Raw genomic sequence first — 6592 nt, 5'->3', positions numbered from 1 at the left:
TTTCTGCGAGGTTTTCAAGTTTATTGTCATGAAGTTAGTCATAACAGTCCCTTATTACCATATTAATGTCTAAAGTATGGTACTGACAGTCTGTTTTTCATTCTTAACATTTGTCACCTTGTTTTCCTTAATCTAGGTAGAGATTATAAAATTTTATTTTTTATAAAAAATAGAAACTAACTTTGGGGACCATCCAGTATCATGATGGTTAAGAGAGCTGGATCCCACATGACTGACTGTGCAATCTGAGTCCCAGACCTAGTCATCTGAAAACATGCTGGGCCCATGTGTGCGCATACCCAACATTCCAAAAGGAGGGATGGAGGAGAGGGGATTGTGGCATGCCATCCCACATGAGAGAGCAGGTGGTGTTTTCTCACCTTCCCTTTCTCTCTTTCTCTGCATGAGCCCTTTAGCAAAAATTTAAAACAAAGAACAAAAATTCTAGCTTTGGGTTCATGAATTGTCTTTGTTTTCTATTTCAATGATATTTGTATTGACTCTTGCTTATGTGCTTGCTTTGGGTCTCAGTGTTTCGAGGCTGAAATTAACAGTAATTTGAGACTTTCTACACTTTTTTTTTTTTCTGCCATAACATACTTGGGCTAACCTGAGAGAGGCAGAGAAAGACAGAAAGAGAGAGAGAAAGTGAGAAATCATCCCCCAGGGAGAATAGCCATACTAGAATTCCTTCTCCATTCTCCTGCTGGGTTTTTGGGCACAGAGGTGCAAGTACCAGGTGTGGTTCTCAAGTCACCAAGTCTGGGATTTGAACCATGATCAGCCATGTGGGAGTCCAGCACCTTAACTACCATACCACCTGCTGGTCCTACACATTCTTATGCTGTACTTAACTATCATACCGTTTTTTTATAGAATTATTTATTTAATTTAATTAATTAATTAATTTATTTATTTTATTTTCTACATTAATTCACTATACACCATCACAACACACAAATGAATTTTCCATCCAAAATACACTGTGCATTGGTTCAATCGAGCACATCAACATACATGTTCTCAGCAAGTAATTTTCCAGTTCTTACATCCTGTATACCTTGCCCTTTGTCTTGCCACCCCTGATTCCCCATCCCCCACCCTCTGCCATGTCCCCTCTTCCTTTTTTTTGACCTGGGAGACCCTGAAGAGTTGTAACACTACATCGTCTCCGGACGACCCTTAAGAGCTGTGACACTGCGTCGTCTCTGTGCTGTACCGTGCTGCCCACAATAAACGGACGACACTGTCATCTCCGTGCTGTAACACTACGCTGCTTGCCCCGGCTCTCACTCCTTCACTCAGGAAACCTGTTTGGCTGTCCCCCCAGGTCAGGACACCTGGCATCCGAACAGGGATGGGACATTTCTCTATAAAGTAATTCTGTCCATTTTCCTCAAGTATTTTGAAGCAATATTATTGAGATCATAGTTTCTAAATGTCATGTATCCCTGTGGACCCTTTTTCATTATGAAGTACTCTTGAAATAGTTTTGTCTGATAATAATATAGTTCCTTTGGCTTCCTTGGCATATTATTTGCATGGCATTCTTTTTTCAATCAACAATAAATGAATTTACATTCAAATTGTGTCTTTATATAGAAAGTGAATTTTTTTTAACAGCATATAGTTAGATTTTGTCACTATACCTACTCTAACACTCTGCTTTTAATTCGAGTGTTGACTCTAAACAAGGTTTCCAGTGGTTAATGTGATAGGGCTGTGGCCACCCAAGGAGGCTCAAGAAATGTGGATGCTTCACAATGCTGAAGCTACGTGGGAAGGTGCAGGGTTTGTGTCTGGTGGTCTCCTGTATGCCAGGTGCATGTGTGCGTGCATGTCCAGACTCCCAAAAGGATGGAACAAATGAACAGCTAACAGGAAAATTAAAATGGAATTCTAAAGCCAATAAAATAATTCTTAAGATTACTTTTGTTTCAAAGAACCACTTCAGTAGGTGTCAAATTCCTATTTAGCAGCTTTTTTCTTTCAGATATTTGAATATATGATTCTAATTTTTTTCTGACTTATATTGCATCTAATGAGAAATATTGAACATATTGTTTTTTCATCATACATTGGTTTTCTATGAGCTTGTAAGGAACCAGGCAAACTGAACAATGCATACTAGCACAGGTCCCCCATTTTCCGTCCATGTTCTGTGGTAGCATCCGGGAGGGGCTTACTTGGTGGGTCACCCTCTCAATCTTTCATCAGGTTGCCATCAAGATATTGGGCTGAACTGACAGCTACATTGGCACAAAGGGTCTACCTCAAAGCTCATTCCTGTAACTTTTGGCAAAAGTCCTCAGACCCTTGCCAGGTGGGCATCTCCTTAGAGGACTGTCCACTTGGCATGGGAGGTGACTGGCCTGAGACTCTGAGAGAGCACGCACAAGCAGGACTCCCAGTGCTTTTCGTCTGAGGCTGTACACTGCCACCTCCGCTTTGTTCTCTTCATTAGAAGCCAGTTAGTAATTTCAGCAACATTCCTGGGAGAAGAATTAGTCTCCATCTCTTGAGTATCAAGGAATCTGTGGACATCTGAAAACCCCCACATCCACCTTCTGACCATAGTTACTTGTACCTTTTCCACCCACACCATAAATTTCCTTCTAATTGAAGCCTCCAAAAGCCTTTTTTGGCACATAGTCGGTGTAAAGTCCAGACTCATCTGAATGAGCTCCAGGTACTGATGAGGTTCCTTCACTACCTTTATTTATGTCCTTTCATACAGTTCTCAGACATTCGCCCTCCTGATCTGAGGGCTGTGAATTACAGAGAGAAGCGCTCCACCCACAGTACACTGGGTGCACATCGGTGAGCGGGGCAGAGGAAGCTCCAGGGCCTGTAACTCAGACAGCTCAGGGGAGCAGGTGCTGATCCAGAGCCATGCTCAGATAGGCAGGAGCATGTCAGAGGGATCCTGGTCAGGACACAGGGCTGACTCTGCTCTGGAACATTCCTTGGGGTCCTGGCTCTGTAATATAGGTCTTGGTCCTACAGTCTCATTGATCAGTTTTTCCTCTTGCTTTAGATGAAGTATTAGTCTTATGGTAGTTGAAGTTTCAGCCTGATTCTTAGCCTTCTACAACTTTACGTGCCTCTTTACATTTTGTACAGCTCCGTCCCTTTTGTTGAAAACTTGGAATGTTTCTGCTGATCAAACTCCTAATATCTTCCTCAAAGTCTTCCACCTTCTACCGATGCCCAGTGAAAGCTGATCCCCCATTTCACAGTTTTGTTATGAAAGCACCTCATTTTCAGATGCCAATGTCTGTTGCAGTTATTTGTCGATATGTAACAAATCATAAGAAACTGTTTTTAAGCCTTTAGAAAGAAGGAAATCTTGTCATTTGTGACAAATGGATGGACTGGAGGACATCATGCTAAGGGAAAGGAGCCAGGCGTAGGAAGACAGGCACTGCATGATCACCCTTGTAGGGAGGACCTGCAAGAGCTGAACTCCCTTATTTATTTATTTTTGTCTTGTCAGGGACAAGAACAGTGGTTGTAGGGTTGAGGGACCATGGGGGAAATGGGAAGATGCTGTTCAATGGGGACCAAATCTCAGCTCTGTGAGGGCAGTGAGTGCAGGAGAGCTCAGTGCTAGTGTACAGCAAACACAGGGCACAGGGCCACAGCATGTACTGGGGTGTCCTGAGGGCTTAGGTGTTCTCACTCCACACACACACTCACACATATACGTAAAGACAGTGGTAACTCTGTGAGGTGATATGTCAATTTGACATGGTGATCATATGTACATATGTCAAAGTACCAAGTTGAACATGTTAAATATATACAGCTGGAAGGACCAGCGGTAGGCCTGCTTGGGCCGCTTCTCTGGTCTGGTTTCCTTCAACATCTGACTATGCGTTTGGTTGTGCACCAAGGGGAAGTAGAACAATCGAGTGGCATATATGAACCCAATAGTAATGGCCACATCAAAAGGTCCAATCCAGTCTTTAGGGCCAATGATCCAGGATTATTTGAAGTGACCAAGGCATACCTGGGAAGAAGTGAAAGAGCAACTAAAAAAGAAATAGAAAGGCTCCAAGACTTTGGCTGAGTTTGCAGAAAAAAATGAATGAGAACTGGAAGAAAGAACTAGAAAAACACAGAGAGAAATTGCTAAGAGGATGTGAGAATTCATCCAAAAAAAGACAGAAAAAGAAAAAAGAAAAAAAGAAATCTGGTAGGTATTCATTCTCTTCTTGACCGAGCTCTGATTCTTCCAGCAGTTCTTCAGATTCTAAAGATGAGGACAAGAAACAAGGAAAAAGGAGAAAGAAAAAGAACCATTCACATAAATCTTCTGAAAGCTCCATATCAGAAACTGAATCAGACAGTAAGGATAATTTAAAAAAGAGAAAGAAATCAAAGGATGCAACTGAGAAAGATAAAGATATTAAAGGACTGAGCCAAAAAAGAAAGATGTATTCTGAAGATAAACCTTTGTCCTCTGAGTCTATGTCAGAATAAGATTATATTGGGATCAGCAGTTAGTGTAATGGCTATGTCGTTGGACTCCCACATAGCTGACCATGGTTCGAGTCCCGAACCCGGTGGCTTAAACTCACACCGGGCGTGTGTGCGTGTGTGCCCAAGATCTCGAGAGAAGAATGGAGAAGAAGGGATTGCACTGTGGCCATCCCCCCTAGGGGGTGATTTCTCGCTTTCTGTCTCTCTGTCTTTGTCTGTCTGGCAAGCGCACGCGCCATATAGCAAAAACCTCTCCAAAAAAGAAAAAAAAAAAGAATAAGATTATATTGAGGAGGTATGAGCGAAAATGAAAAGCAATGAAGAATGGTCTCCAAGAGGTGCTCAATCCAGTTCCTTATATTTATCCCACAGACTTACTCACTTCAGAATATATATCTAAACGATTCCTGGTAGATAAACTTGTTTTCCTCCCCCAGAGACCCAGTACTTAAAACAAACAAACAAATGAATGAACGAAAAAAAAAAAAAAGAAAAGAAAAGAAAAGAAAACACCAGAGCCCCCTGTATGGTGTATTCCAGTCTTCTCTCATCAGGTAGAGGTTAGAGCAGGAGTCTGTCAGCAAAAGCCCTTCTGGCATCAGGAATGCTTCAGAGCTCTGAGAGTCCATCAGCTTTTCTGAGGCATAAAGATTGTTTTCGTGGGCTCAAAACTCATCTGTGGAGGTTGGAAACTGCACCTACTTCCCCTGAGTGAAAGACAGGACAGTGACCAGCAGACCACTAGATATCATCTCCCAGAGTCAGAGGACCCTCACCCAGAAAGACCATCACTGTCAGGAGGCCAGCAAGTGGCATAGTGGTTAAGGAGCTGGACAGTGTGGCTTGAAAATCACGCCACGTGGATCTCTGCCTCTGGTGTCCCTTCTGGGTTCAGTTTTACAGCTGTGAAGTTTCCCCAGCTACGGCCTCTTTTCCAGACCCCTTTGCCTACCTTTGTCAGGTAGGCAAAGTCACTCTCTCTCCCTTATTCTTCTCTGTCCCTTCCAAATTTTTTTCTCTCTCTTTAAAAACAAACAAACAAACAAAAACAAACAAAAAAACAAAAAAAAACAGCTTTCTGTTCCCTTCCTTGTGCCTTTCTCTTGCTAATTTGTCTCTTCTTCCTTCACCTAGGACAGAATCCATCCAGGCATCTCCACCTCTGCCTCTGCTGCCCCTTTGTGTCACACAGTTTTCCATTTTTAACCCAATTTCATTTTCTGCAATGTGATTTCTATTTTTTCTACTCTTTCTGCTCTAGTTCTTTCCTTCTTTTCCATTGCTTTTTCTTTCTATTTCAGGTTCCCACTTTTTTTTCTTTTACCTTACTCTCCTATTTTACTGCTCAACCCTTACCCACTGCCTAGAGAAGTCTAGGAGCATAGTAGCTAAACATTTGAACATTGTGAGCTTTAGAGAATTCTTTGCACCTAACTGTACCGGTTGGGAAAAAAGAGTGAAACTCCCTTCATAAATCTGATTTCAAAAATCTTCCTGTGATTCCCACACTGGAGGACACTGAGAAAATAGCACCAAATTATTTCACAGTAAGAGAAACACATGAGCTCATAGTTACAGAATCGTTCTCCAACAAATTATCCAAAAGTGAATACATCACCCAATGACTAAAAATCGGAGAAGAACCTCAAGGATGAGAGAGTCAAGTAATACATCTCCCGCAAATGAACACTGTAACTCATCTCCATGTAGGAAAAAATTAGAGGATATTACTGAAATGTCAGGAAAAATATTCAGAATATTCATGGTAACAAAACTCTATGAGATGCAAGAGAAAAGAGACATTGAGCCCCAAGAGATAAAGAAGTCCTTCCACAATATAAAAGAAGAATAGGACTCCATAAAAAATATTAGATATGAAGGCTGTAATACAGGAAATCAAAACCTCCCTTGAAAGTATTACAAGCAAGCTACACCATACAGAAGATTGAATCTCAAAAGTAGAAGACAAAGCCTACTATCAAAAATACTGAGAAAAGAGGGACCAGCAGTTAATGTAATGGCTATGTCGCTGGACTCCCACATAGTTGACCGCGGTTCGAGTCCCAGACCCGGTGGCTTAAACTCATGCCAGGCACATGTGTGTGCG

At 41.9% G+C, this 6592-nt stretch overlaps 1 pseudogene; it reads left to right on the top strand.

Moving 5' to 3' along the window:
* Positions 1-3902: 3902 nt before the first annotated feature.
* Positions 3903-4485, top strand: LOC102480408 (protein FAM133B pseudogene; annotated as a pseudogene).
* Positions 4486-6592: the final 2107 nt, after the last annotated feature.

Source organism: Tupaia chinensis, unplaced genomic scaffold (genome assembly GCF_000334495.1).
Source record: "Tupaia chinensis unplaced genomic scaffold, TupChi_1.0 Scaffold144407_1, whole genome shotgun sequence".
Classification (NCBI taxonomy): domain Eukaryota; kingdom Metazoa; phylum Chordata; class Mammalia; order Scandentia; family Tupaiidae; genus Tupaia; species Tupaia belangeri.
This window is presented reverse-complemented; position numbering and strand designations above follow the sequence as displayed.